Below are 14,665 nucleotides of genomic sequence, written 5' to 3'. Positions count from 1 at the left end.
AAGTTGATGTCACAAAGTACGGACCACAACTGTGATGTCACAAAGTACTACCACACAATTGTGATGTGACAAAGTACTCACCACATACAAGATGTCACAAATACTGACCACACCTAAGTGCGATGTCACAAAGTACTGACCACATGCAATTGTGATGTCACAAAATACTCACCAAAACTATATGTGATGTCACAAAATCTGACCACATGCAATTGTGATGTCACAAAATACTCACCAAAACTATATTTAGTGTCCCAAAGTACTTACCACAACTATGTGTGATGTCACAAAGTACTGACAACATACAATTGTGATGTCACAAAGTACTGACCAAAACAAAGTTGATGTCACAAAATACTCACCAAAACTATAAGTGTCCAAAGTACTACCACAACTATGTGTGATGTCACAAAGTACTGACAACATACAATTGTGATGTCACAAAGTACTCACCAAAACAAAGTGTGATGTCACAAAGTACTGACCACATGCATGTCACAAAGTACTCACCAAAACTATGTGTGATGTCACAAAGTACTGACAACAAAATGCGATGTCACAAAATACTGACCAACACTATGTGTGATGTCACAAAGTACCGACCACTAAAATTGTGATGTCACAAATACTGACTACATACAAGGATGTCACAAAGTGCTGACCAGAACTAAGTGTGATGTCACAAAGTAATGACAACCGAGACATGACTTCTTTAACTACAATTGTGATGTCACAAAGTACTGACCACAACTATGTGTGATGTCACAAAGTACTGACCACAACAAAGTGTGATGTCACAAAGTTATGACCACATACAATTGTGATGTCACAAAATACTGACCACATCTTAGTGTCATGTCACAAAGTACTGACCACATACAATTGTGATGTCAGAAAATACTCACCACAAACAACTGTACTGTCACAAAGTCCTGAACACAACAAAGTGTGATTTCACAAAAGTACTGACAACAACAAACTGTGATTGTCACAAATTACTGACACACATACAATTGTGACTGTCACAGAATACTGAGTACAAAAAACTGTGATTGTCAGAAAGTACTCAACACAGAAAAAGTGTACTGTCACAATGTACTTGACCACAAACAACTGTATTGTCACAAAGTACTGTCCATAACTAAGTGTGATGTCACAAAGTAATGACCACATACAATTGTGATGTCACAAAGTATGGACAACAAATAAGTGTGATGTCACAAAATACTGACCACAAACAATTGTACTGTCACAAAGTACTGAATACATACAATTATGATGTCACAAAGGATTGAACACAACAAAGTGTGATGTCACAAAGTATTGACGACAAACAACTGTACTGTCACAAATTACTGACCAAAACTATTTGTGATGTCAAGCCTGTGAATATTTTCATTCATCCAGGTCATAGTTATCTCAAGGACATTTAAATCGAACACAACTGGACTTAGTTATAGTCTAGAAAATATGGCCTTGTTTTCCCAATATGGTCTACAGGTGAGTGGAACCACATGACAGCTTCTTGACCGTTCAGTCTAGCTCAACTTGGAAGCCTTGAAATTTGGCCATGCTCAACAGCCACGCCTGTCAGTCCTTTCATGTGCACTTGATGTCCTGCGTACGCCATAAAAACTGTATGAATTTCCCATAGATTTTGCATCAACCTAATGCTGCCTTTGACCCAGTATCTGTCATTTTCACCAAATGTCCCCTCAACCTGGGTTTAGCCCAAGAACCTTCTGAGCTCTCATTATTCCCACAATATTTACTTCAGCAAGCAATTCATCCTCTGAAGATTCACTAGCTCTCTCACTACCAGGCTTAACTATGTGAACATCTTTTTTTGTTTTACAGCATCTCCTTTCTTTTCAGTCTTTGAGTTTTTGTGTGTGCTCTTTTTATTCCTGCGTGCCTGCTGTACATGGCCTTTTATCCGCAGTTATGACAGTCCATGCCTTAACACAGTGGTCCCCAAACTATGGCCTGCGGGCCGCCTCCACATTTGATGCGGCCCCCTGAACAATACCAGAGAGCATTTTGATTTTTTTTCATATATGTGTATTTGTATTTGATAATGAAGTTGGACTTTTGCAATAAAATGTTCCTTAGTTATCAACTATTTTCATTATTAACTCTCAGTTAGTAACTATTTCATACACGCATTTAACGTGACATTCTGTTCCACCCTTCTGCAGTCTGTGCCTCTATCTGGCAACCCCCAGAAAAAATCCTAAACCCCGCCCTTCTCAAAGAGAGAACGGAATAATGGCGAAAAGATTAGATAAGAGAAAAATTGATTCAGAATGCAGGGCATTTAACCTGCAGTGGACAAACGATTATTTTTTTGTTCAATGCAAAGAAAAGGCTGTCTGTCTCATCTGTCACAGGCGGTGGCGGTATTCAAAGAATACAATCTGCGGCGACACTATGAATCCCGTCACAAAGACAAGTATGATAGCTTGCAAGGTCAAATGCGAGCAGACAAACTCTCAAAGCTAAAAAGTGGACTGTTAGCTCAGCAGAATACATTTGTACGCCAAGCTCAGCTGAACCAGTCATCTGTTCGGGCCAGCTTTCGGGTTGCTCAACTGATAGCAAGCAGCGGTAAACTTTCACTGATGGAGAGTTTGTCAAGAAATGCATGAACGCTGTCACGGAGGTGTGTCCCGAGAAGAAAGATGTCTTTAATGCCGTGAGTCTATCAGTGAGTACAATCACCAGACACATTGAAGAAATCGGGGGTAATGTATATGCCCAGCTGCAGCAGAAGATGAAAGAATTTGAATTTTTTTCATTAGCACTGGATGAGAGCACGGACGTGCAGGACACCGTGCAGCGGCTCATTTTTATTCGTGGAGTTAGTGCAAACTTTGAGATGTGCAAGGAGCTGGCAGCCCTCCAAAGTCTCAAAGGGACTACGACGGGGGGAGGATATTTTCGGGAAAGTGTACCGAACCATGGAAGAGTTGGACCTGGACTGGTCAAAGCTGGCCAGCATCACAACTGACGGGGCTCCTAGTATGGTGGGCATGTTTCGGGGTCTAATAGGACGCATGAACCGGGAGATGGAAGAACGGGGTCTCATCGCCCCGCTACAAGTCCACTGCCTAATTCACCAGCAAGCACTGTGCTGCAAAGTGTTGACATGGGATTCTGTCATGAAGGTTGTGGTGTCATGCATAAACTTCATCAGAGCAAAGGGACTTAAACACAGGCAGTTCCAAGAATTCCTGTCTGAACTGGAACCTGCGCACGGAGATGTGCTGTACTACACAGAGGTCCGATGGTTGAGCCGGGGCAGAGTTTTGAGGCGTTTTTACGAGCTGCTACCTGAAATTAACGCATTTCTTCATTCACAAAACAAAACGGTGCCAGAGCTGATCGAACCAGAATGGAAATGGCACCTCGCATTTTTAACAGACATGACAGAAATGCTGAACAGCTTTAACTTGCAGCTACAAGGCCAGGGGAAACTCATTTGTGAAATGTATTCCCACATAAAAGCATTTGAGGTGAAACCAGAGCTGCTTTTGGGACAAGTGAAAAAGCACAGCTTCATCCATCTCCCTGCTACACAAAACCTCTCTGCAGAGAACCCAGAGGTCCCGTTTCCAGCTGAAAAGTGTGTGGAAGCACTGGAAATGCTGAAGGCGGAGTTCGGTGTGCGATTCCGTGAACTACGTGTTTATGCAAAAGAAATCCGTCTTTTCCAGAACCCCTTTGTTGCCGACATTGATTAAGCCCAGCCTTCTTATCAGTTTGAGTTGGCCGAGTTACAGAACTGTGATGTTCTGAAAGACGCGTTCAAGCCAACAGTCTCATTGACTTCTATGCCGCCCTCCCAAACGACACGTACCCTAACATCAGAAAACACGCAATGAAGATGTCCACACTTTTTGGCAGCACGTATATCTGCGAGCAAACCTTTTCACGCATGAAACTGCTGAAAACTCCAATGAGATCAAGATTGACAGATGAACATCTGCATCAGTGTTTGAGACTGGCAGTGACTAGAATGGAACCTGACATTCAACTTCTCACCAGCCAGATGCAGGCCCACAGTTCACACTGATGAACATACAAAGGTAAGTTCACTTTTCTGACTTGAATGAGTCATTCTGAGTATAAACAAATATAATCATAATAAAATCTACTGGGATAAAATCCATCTCCACAACCATACTGGTAGTGGTACTGGTTGTGCTGTGTAGGTGTTGTATCACTTAGTTCAGTTTCTCAGCCTGCTTGCTTTGTGGTTTTCACAGGGAAGTTGATGAGAGAGAGAGCTGCAAACAGCGATGTCTACAAGCCTACTGGGACCTACAAAAGGATTATAAGGAAGGAACACAAGAACTTTGAGAGACTGCTCATATGAGCCATTTAAGTAAGAGATTCTGCTCTGACAACTAAGCTGAACTTGTACCTGTTAAGATTGTGCACGGCACAACAGAAAGTTTATGTTCCATGGACTTTTTTTCTGTGAAGAACCCAGAGAGGGTTATTTGGTTATTATTTATTTCATTAATAGTGTTATTATTTATTTCCTGACTTTTGTTCTGTGAAGAATCCAGAAAGGGTTATTTGATTGTGCTTTCTGGAAAACAATACATTTTTACGTTTAGGCACTCTTGCAATCGTCACACTTTTTCTGTTACAAACTGACCCCGGCCCCCCATCAGAGAAGGGAAAAATTATGTGGCCCTCACAGGAAAAAAGTTTGGGGACCCCTGCCTTAACACTAGCATTGCAGCGGTCACTGGATCTACAGCCAGTTAGAGTCTCAGTCTGACTAAATATGTCAGGGTGTCAGCTCTGAGCCAGGGCTTTTTATTTTGTAGTTCATTTGTGTTTGTATTATATCCTGTTTTATTTTGAAATCACTGACTTCCCTCTTGTTTCAGGTGCCTTGTCTTCTCCTTCCTTCTGTGCTCCCTCCTCCTGGTGATTACCTACCCTGCCCTAATGTTGTTCACCTGTGTCTCATTGTCTACCCTGCTCCTGTGTATTTAGTGTCTGTGTCTCCCTGCACTCCCTGCCAGTTCGTCTTGTGCCTTTGCCAGACCTACCAGCCTTCGAGTAAGCAATCTGTTCTCTAGTAGACATAGTTTATTTACCCTTTCCTGTGATTTTTGACCTTGCCTCAGCTCTAGTCCTTTTGTACCATTGCCTTCTCTGACTGCCTACCTGTGTACAGACCCTGCTGGAATAAAGGACCTTGTTTTTGTTTAACTCTGTCTCTGCCTCCTGTCTGTGCCTGTGTCCACACTGCAACCCCTGACACAGCCAATCATTCAAACAACAAACACTCAAAAACCCAAAGTCCCCACAAACAAAGTCCAGTGTCTCACAAGTCTCTGTCACAGCCGTTTGCATGTTACAAAGTTCCAGCAATCCTTACATGAACAAAAAAAAAAAAAAAAAAAACAGCTCAGGCAAGGCCAGGAGGAATGTAATGAGTCACCCAAAGTCCAAATTAAAAAAAAAAAAAAAAAAACTGGCAAGCTCACCAGCAGCCCCATTGACAAAAGAAAGATTTGATTTTTATGGCAAGTGAACCATGAACCAATCTCATGATCATACAAAATAAATAAATAATCTAATTCATTGAATGATGGTCCTTATCTATCCATGTCAACATAAAAAAGAACAGTTTCAAACATTACACTCTATTTTTTGATAGATAAAAAAATCTCTCAATTTCTATCTTAGAATATACTTATACGGTGTACACCTCTGTGATGATAGATCATTTTAAAAAGTGTTATGGTCCAACATTGCTGTATAGACATGTATTAACACCTAACATCCCATATGACCCACCATCTCTGTATGGCCATACAATAACAGCCAACATCTCCGTATGGTCAGGCAGTAACACTCAGCATCTCCGTATGATTCAGCAACTCCCTATGGTCCAGAATAACTGTATAGAATCCTTTAAGACTAACATGGACACAATGCGTCTTACACATATATAATATATATATATATAATATATATATATATATATATATATATATATATATACTTGTTTAACCCAACAACACTTATGAACAACAGCAGATAGGGTGACCTTTTTTAAGAGTTTTTATTTTGCACAAAATTACCACTTAATGAAAAGTGAGTATAGAATAAGCCCTGACACCATGATGAGTGTGATACAGACAACAACAGATGCCATGATCAGCCAGTCATCGCAGGTCCACTGGTCACAGCAACACTGAAAAAGATAGAAAGAAGAATTCTGTCAGTGCGGTTATTTTAGTTGGAACATACGTATGCAATTTGTCAATAAATTTACTGCACTTACCCCAGTTCTTACGACAATAACTCTCTCATTTGCGCTACCTTCACCTTGAGGTTGGGACGGCGAGTACGGAGGAGGAGCTTGATCATAAGGAGGCTTGAGAAGAAAAGAGTATGAAAAATCAAAGCAAATTTGATTAATCGAAATGTTTAATCAACTTGACCAACAACATAGCCAAATTTGTCTTTCTTACTGCAACAGGAAAAGCTAGTGTCTGTGGCACTCTGATCAGGAACTGTTCTCTTGCCTAAAGAAATGAAAGAAATATATATTAATGTTCCAATAGAGCACCTTTGGGATGTAGTTGAATGGGAGATTCGCATCATAAGATGAGATAAGAATTAATTACGTACAGTCTTGGTAGGCATGACAGCGTCTCTACAGAAGTTTAGTACTCAGTAAAACAATCAGCCTGTCTGTTAATGTCCATACTGTTCTCATCTGTTTCCAGCAGAATATTCCAATCTGTGGATTCAAAGCAGTCCCTTAGAGCCTCAGAAGCCTCAGGTGTCCATTTAGTTAGGTGTGAGTTTAGTTGCAGGCTGCCTCCGCACACTGCCAAGTGGTAGTAAGGCAGTGGCTCTGTAGGCTTCTTTGACATTGGCATACAGCAGATCAAGGGTTTTATTTTCTGTGGTAGGACAATTAACAAACTGTAAATCCAGTCAGGCGGGAGGAGAAGGAAACACGATTGAAATCTCCTGATATTCTCCTGACTGAATTCTCTTGGTGCATAGTATGGTCTCATACCAACTGCCAATAATCCAATATCTGGACAACACATTTTCTCCTTGACAGTAATATGTGCAGGATTACACCATCTCTGGTTCGCAAATAAAGCCAGACCCCTACCTTTTTTCTGCCACTAGCTTGAGCATCTCTGTCTGACCATATGAGAGTGAAACCAGGTAGATCCATGCTGGAGTCTGAGATGTTTTGATTCAACCATGTTTCAGCAAATCACAGGAGACTGCACTCACAGTATACTTTCTGAGTCTTCACCAATATCTCCAGTTCATCACTTTGGTTGGGCAGAGAGTTGACATTTCTCATGATGACTGATGGCTTATATGTCCATTTCCAAGCCTTCATCTTTGCACCAGCATGGCAACCATGAACACACCTCTTCATCTCAGCTGGAATAGGGTGGTATCCTCCAGACTTGCTTGGTTTTTATGAAAAAAAAAGAACACTTCTCTTGAATAAACTCTTCTCCCCAAAGAAGTATCCATCAGTCGTTGACAAAAGTACAATAAAAGTGCAGCAAAAATAAAATAAAGATTGAGTCAAAAATTTAGAGCTACCACACTTTGCTGCTACCAGTTGAAGCACATGTTCTAGAAATGGATGTGCAGGTGACAAATTTGCAGCAACTGCGTGATGCTATCGTGTCAATATGGACCAAAATGGAGGGCAAACGGGGGTCCGACCCAGTACTAGCAAGGTGTACCTAATGAAATAGCTGATGAGTATATAAAGGTTAAAACACCCAACTTCTACATTTAAGAACCTAAATAGTAAAAAAAACTCCACAAGTTTCAGAAAAAAGGAAAAACAGTAAAATTTTGTGATTGAAGTCGGCAAAACTTTACAGACATAAGGACTACTCATCATAAGTCTGTTTGGTTATCATTTTAAGCCATTTCCAAACAAACAAAACAACAAAAAACAGAAAAAACAGAATGGTTGATAAGCAAAAGCCTCTAAAAATGTCTTGAAATGATATTCCCATTCAGCTTTGACCTCACTGGACGTGTCTCTCCTCTTTCTCAGCTGGCGTGGTGAGTCTGTGGCAGCGTGTACACAGCAACATCTAGGTTGCTGTGGCTGTTACTGAGGAGGATCTGCTTTCTGTTGGACATAAAAAGTAGCGGAAAGTGATGCCAACGGACAGCGGCGTAAGCCCATTGGTCCTGACTGCATCACTGTCATGCCAAAGAATACAAATCAAGAACCATGAAGAACCGTTTGTACCTCACACAAACAGTGAGCTCTGTGAATAAAGGCAAAGTAGCTGTAAATGCATCTCAAGGCGCAAGTGTGTGGCATAGGACGTAGGCCACCATCACATCCAAGCCACATTAATGTGTTTGTCTTTTCCTGGTGCCTATTCTGCCTGGCAAAGTGGGGATCATTCAGTGTCAAAGTGACTGATCCTGGCTTAATGTGCAGTCTGCCATCTAGTGGCCGTGGCATGAAAACACATTTCAACTTTCTCCTCTCACAAATTACTTCTCTGAAGACATCAGCAAGATATGACTGCCAGTGCTTTGCATAGGTCATGTAAACAAAATGTTTTCTTTATCATTTATGCAGAGTATTATTATTACACTTGAATATTTAAACAATGTTGAATGGCAGTAGCTACAGTTATAATTGTAATTACTGTAATAATAAAAACACAATCCAAACTATGTTTTTAAATTCTCTTTCCACTGTCCTCATTTCCGCCCCTCCTTTTCCCTCTCATCCATGCCATCAGCATCCATTCATTTTTAAAGACAAAGAGAATAATTGTGTGTCTCTTCTTCTTTTTCTTAATTCAGTGCGTGTGTGTACGGTGCTGGGTCTGCACCAGTGTGTGCGTGGTTGTCAGGGGTGCTGGGTTAAGTTTCAAGCGCCCCCTGTCAGGGTGATGCCAGCCATCACCTCATCAGACCGAACACAAGAGCCCTCGTGCTCTAGAGTGGGCACAGCCATGCTCCCTGTCTTCTCCTCCAGGCCGGGATCTCCAGAACTCCTCTGCTCGCTTCCAAGGCAGCCGCCGATCACTGTGAGGAGGAGGACCCACTTACGTTTGCCGCGGGGGTTCCCCGCTGGTGGGGACCAGTCGACAATGAGTTTCCCTCGACCTTCACAGCTGTTCGTGTGACCAGCAGCACCTGGCAGGGACCTTTCCACCTGGGAGAGAGAGATTCTTTCTCCAAGGATTTGATTAGTTCATAGTCACCACATTGAAACAGATGTATGGGGGAAGGAGCAAAAATTGAGATCTGCACATATAAAGCAGTTACCATGGTATGGTAAAGAGGAAGGAGTGGTAGCAATGCTGGGAAGATTAAGGGATTAAGGGACTAGTGAAAATAAAGAGGTCAAAGGTCATGAGAGTGGGGAATGCTACATGATGCGTGCAAGTGATGCTCGAGGTGATTGTGAAAGGTGGTGATTGAATGAATATATGAGTGAGTAGGGAAAGCTTAGCAATAATGGGAAATGTTCATAAAAGTCAGATGACGTGCGCAGGGGGGATAGACTTCCTGACTGAAGTATCATTTCAATCGGAACAGAGTAATAGGAGAACGAAAGAGTGTGAGAAAGAAGAGAAATGAAGAGGAATGAATTGATTGTGCACAGAATAATAGACTTGAGCACAGGAAAGAGATTGCAAAGGACAGTAAGGCGTGGCCTGTGCCTTTGCTGTGCAGAGGAACCGGCCCCCGCAGAAGCAAGGTGTACTGTACCTGATGAGCAGCCTAAATCAGACAAAAAGAAGCAAAAGGGGGAGTACCATAAAGCAGGGGAATGCAACAGCGATGCAGAGGAAAATCAGTCACTCACTGTGTGAAATTCCATTTTTAAATGTGCAATATCTGTATCATTTTCCTGTCTATGTATAAAGTCCTGTGTATATTGCTCATCTGTTAATATTTTTTTTATTACATTGTCATGTTTATACTGTCGTGTATATTTTTTATAGCCTTATCTTGCCCTTACTTGTATTTATGTCTTTCTATCTTTTTAATCACTTATGCTGGCTGCAACGATGTAAATTTCCCATTGTGGGACTAATAAAGGATTATCTTATCTTAAAATGCAATTACAGGGAGAAGGCCATAATGTGGGAATGCAACAGGGATGCAGGAAATACAAGGATGCAGCAGTGATGCTGGAGAATTGCAGGGAGGAGGCCATAAGGCAGGAAATGTAACTGGGATGCCACTGAAAATGTTTATATTGCCTGCAGGATTTTGTACGTATATGGATGAAACGTTTGCTAAAATGATCTTGAGGCTTATCCAGCAGAGGTGCAGGAAACAGGATGGCAGAGGCTGGAGAGTGGGGACAGGCCTCTGGTGCACTTACAGTAGGCTAGAAAACAAAACGTGGCTGAGATGTATGGGTGTGAGGTACGAAAGCTAAAGCTAAGGCAATTTAAGCCTGAAGACTTGAGTCAAAGCTTGAACCTCACCTTGAGTCTCACCGGCGTAGTGTAGGAGGACGTCAGGTGCAGGTGGGGCTGGAGCGGTGTGACTGTCGCAGGGCGGCTGTAGTGACAGGAGTGGCTGGAGCAGCTGGTGTGGTAGGGACTGGAGGAGCAGCGGTCCATGTGGAAGAAGAAGAACGCAAACTAAAAGGATTGCTTTTCTGAGATGAGGAGTGGCAGATTCCCTTTATAGATGTTGTGCTTGCCTCAGGTCTCTTCAAGTACGTGGGGGCATCTTGGTAAATACTGACGCAGAGAGAGAGAACATTTTAAACTGTTTTAAAACTGTTAAACTAGCTTACATGTGATTGGCTCTAGTTGGGTATGTCAGGTTGTGACTGGATGAAAACAGAATTGGTAGGTGGATCTTAGAGATAGCACAACTTGTGATTCAGCTGGTATGTGCAGATAGACAGTCTCCCTGACTGAACTTTCACTAAGCTTCACACAGCACTAGTGGAAGGGCATCACCTGTTGTCATAGTCTTTGTTACTTAAACTTAACTTTAACTTTAAAATCATCATCTAGTTGCTGGAAAATCCATTTTATACTGCTACAGCTGAAACAGTCACACATACCATAAGAATACATGTTCATTTACACATTCACCCATTTTTTCCCGATGTCATTCCTGTGTTTGACAGCTGCTTTTAGCCTGAATTTTATTCAGTCATTTCCGTACAGAGAAGTTGGATCTTGACCAGTTGGGTCAACAGAGAAAATGGCATTTTGGACGCAACGTAAACAGCATGCTGGATTTTACAGCAGTGTACAGCAATGTAAAAAGTCCCAACAGAGACACTGTAACCCCTAACCCTAACCCCTTCTCTACCTGGCCTCGACCCTAACCTCTATGCCCCCACCTGGCCCTAACCCTAACCTCATCACCCCCCTAGCCATAACCATGGCTTCTTCCCAGGTTATACCCAAACCGAACACAAACCTTTTATTTACCTTCACCTTTTCATGGCATGTCATTGGAGCACTTGATTTTTTTAGCACTTATTTTATACATATCCTTATGCACGGTTTTATATCTCCCTTTTAAATTATAGTGTTTATTTCCTAATCTGTTCTTCTTAATAATATTTGATTAACAAAGCCTTGTCTGGGCCTCCTCTCATTGGGCGGCTCCCTGCGACACTTGGATGGGGTTTTGGAAAAGGTGCTGCCGGGAGAGTCCAGGGCCTTGGCCCCTGGACTGCAGTCCCCGCAGACAACTTAGTCCTCCATGTTAACCCTATTTTAACTTCCCTCTTCCTTAATTGAATTTTTTTTCCTCTAATATATATATGAATTTGTGTTATTTATATTGATATATTTATATATTAATAATTGGTGGGTGTGTGTGTGTGTGGCATATAACCAACGAGGTTTTAAATTTAAGATATAGGGATATATTGATTCCAAAGAAAATCTCATTTCCTTTTAGATATATTTCTCCTCCTCACTTTTCAGACTTTAGATCTTTTCCTTTCTCCTCACCCTCTTCCATTTCTCCTAAAACAATGATCTGTAGGCCAGAGCAAGGCTCAACAAGGCAGCCTGAACCCCAACCCCAACCCTAACCCTTCTCTTCATAACGTCTTTCGCCTTTTACTAAAGACTTCCGTGGAGAGGAACGCCAACGAGTTTAAGCTATTTTTGGTAGGTTTGGCTGTAAGGCTGAGCCTTTGAGTGTGTGAAAAGTCAAACGCTTCTTGCTCGTCGGCCTTTTGGCTAAGATCAAGTGTAGTATTTGTTCTTATCAGTTTAATATCTGATATGTCCCCTACCCGGGGACCGTATATTAAATTGATTTTTGGAACAGGGGCTTCCACTCCACGCATCGACCCGGTATTGCATTACCTCCAGGTACGGTGCACATTCACTGGAAATGTGCAATGTAACTATAGAGTTTTGTGGGGGGTGTTTTTTCCAGGGGAGTCCATTGCTTTTCTCACATTCCTTTATCAATAGGGTACAAGTTGCTCAAAGTCCTGATGCGGTTACTGAGTCGTACGCTTAGTGGTGCACTCTTGATTTTTCCATTCCCCAGAGGTTGATCAGGGTGTACCGTCTGTCTTTTGCAGCTGGAAAAGAAGGTAAATTTCCCTCTATATATAAAGAGACAACGTGTCCAACAGACCTTTAGAGACGGGAGCATACACGGCTTATGCGTTACTTAAAAAAAAAAAAAAAGACGCATTCCAGTTTGTCTGGGCCGACCTCCAACATAGTGCTTGCAACGCCTCGGCAACAAGCCTCAGATGAGGGTCAGCCAATGCTGAAGTTGGGTTTGCCGAACTCTGGCATTGTGCAGTGTGGCCACCATCAGCCAGGGTGCTGTGTCTGGAACTGACCCCACCGTCTCTGACAACTCCAACTCATACTTACCTGGCAGGGGAGATACCATGATCAAGAAGGTGGTTCACCCAGGCGAGGCTCAGCCATTGCACTCTGGTCGCACTGACCCCTGCGAATTCCCCAAATGTGGGAATCTTGACTGCATAATTTCTTGTAGTGGGGGACTGCGTTCGCGCTCTACCCTGACCACTACATCAAAAGGAAAACAAAGTGTCCCGGGTAGCTTCTTTAACTCGTAAGTGTGAAAGTGTGCTGCCAACTATGCCAGTTTTATGACTGCAGAGCGGTGCTGTTGTCGGGCCGTGACGATTGGTGGGCGTTTCTGTATGTTACAAGCACGCATACCCCAGCCCCCCCCAAAAGGCGGGGCTAACCCTAACACAAACCCCATTGGATAGCGCATGTGACAGTACGGGGCGGGGTAGCTGACAGGTGTGAGCTGGGATTGGAATGCGGCAGGCACAAAGAGAAGCCTACCATGACGGTGGTGGCTGGGACGACTGGGGTTCTCAGCTGCCCTCGAGGCAAAGGCCGTACTGACTCTGGTTTCTTTTCATAACACACAAGTCTTTCGCCTTTTACTAAAGACTTCTGTGGGGAGGAACGCCAATGAGTTTAAGCTATTTTTGGGTAGGTTTGGCTGCGATCGCCTCCTGTGGTGGTTAAAATCCTTGTCTGTTGTGGCATTGGTTTTACCAGTGTTTGGGAGGACATTTCTACACATTCCTTGTTTAAAGCACTTCAACTTCCCAGTAGTTGTAAATCTTTAACAAATAGGAATTCATTGGCCCACAAAGCTATTTTACCTGTTCTCTGCAGGTTGTAACATCTTGACCAGGCCAATCGGGTAAGTAAAATTGTCTCTTGTGTTATTTATTGCTTTTATTCCTATTTATTGGATTGATCTTTTGCTGGTTTTATTGTTTTAAGCACTTTTTAGCTTGTGGTGCCTCCATCATGTCGGCCACCCATGCCGGCATGCGGAGGCTCCACAGCATTCATTTAAATTTTGTGGAGAGAGAGGGTAAACTCCTGGGGATGTCCAGACTGGACTTCTCCAGGAAGCTAGTCCAAAAAGCCTTGGGTTTCACGCCGAATGATCTGAACTGTATACTGACCTTGCCTTTTGGTAAAGGCTTTGATGTGAGGTTTCATTCAGCAGCTCTGCTAAGAGAGTTTTGGACACGTTTTGAAAATGTTGAACCCCAGTTTTCTGCCTTCAGTGTGGAGAAACTGACAATGCCTTATTAGTTATTGTCAGAATGTTGAATGAAACAGTGAATGCAGAGGACATTTATTTGTGGCTGGGAAGATATTGCACTGTTAAAGGTGTAGTGTCTGACGTTCCATATATGGTTTTTACTTTTTTGGAATGCCTGAATGTATTCTCTATGTATGTCTTTCTATTCTTTGGGTTCATGTTTAGGTTAGTAGCCGTGAACATATACATATAAGGAACAGGGAGAGGGTCTTTCCTCCCTTCTCTCTGTCTCTTGGAAAACAACAACAACAGGGGGGAGTGTGACAGAGAAGTGAAGAAAATAAGAGTTTGAAGTAGTGAAGAAAATAAGAAGTTTGAAGTAAGAAGTGTAGAATAGCCTAATAAGTAACGATAAGGTGAACTAAATAACACCATGCAAGATAAATGAAGACTGGGCCCTTATCCTCTTAACGGTAAGACATGTGTACATTAGTCACTGCGTGAAAGTTGGCTTTAAGAGATAGTTGGATTAGGGAAAAAAAGAGAGAAGGAACAACCCTGGGCCCAGGGCAAAATTGGATGATTGAAAAAAAAAAAGATAAAA

General features: G+C 42.4%; 2 non-coding genes and 2 pseudogenes across 2 annotated transcripts; all 4 read left to right on the top strand.

The window, feature by feature from the left end:
- The first annotated feature begins 12,079 nt into the window (after positions 1-12,079).
- LOC127142148 (uncharacterized) lies at positions 12,080-12,181 on the top strand (annotated as a pseudogene).
- A 25-nt stretch (positions 12,182-12,206) lies between these two features.
- On the top strand, positions 12,207-12,384 carry LOC127142146 (uncharacterized; annotated as a pseudogene).
- Positions 12,385-12,882: 498 nt separating this feature from the next.
- Positions 12,883-13,045, top strand: LOC127142145 (U1 spliceosomal RNA). Its single transcript, XR_007812640.1, has one exon. It is a non-coding gene; the product is annotated as a U1 spliceosomal RNA (small nuclear RNA).
- A 352-nt stretch (positions 13,046-13,397) lies between these two features.
- Positions 13,398-13,513, top strand: LOC127142147 (U5 spliceosomal RNA). Its single transcript, XR_007812641.1, has one exon. It is a non-coding gene; the product is annotated as a U5 spliceosomal RNA (small nuclear RNA).
- The last annotated feature ends 1,152 nt before the right edge of the window (positions 13,514-14,665 follow it).

Source organism: Lates calcarifer, unplaced genomic scaffold (genome assembly GCF_001640805.2).
Source record: "Lates calcarifer isolate ASB-BC8 unplaced genomic scaffold, TLL_Latcal_v3 _unitig_694_quiver_2547, whole genome shotgun sequence".
NCBI classification, from domain to species: domain Eukaryota; kingdom Metazoa; phylum Chordata; class Actinopteri; family Centropomidae; genus Lates; species Lates calcarifer.
This window is presented reverse-complemented; position numbering and strand designations above follow the sequence as displayed.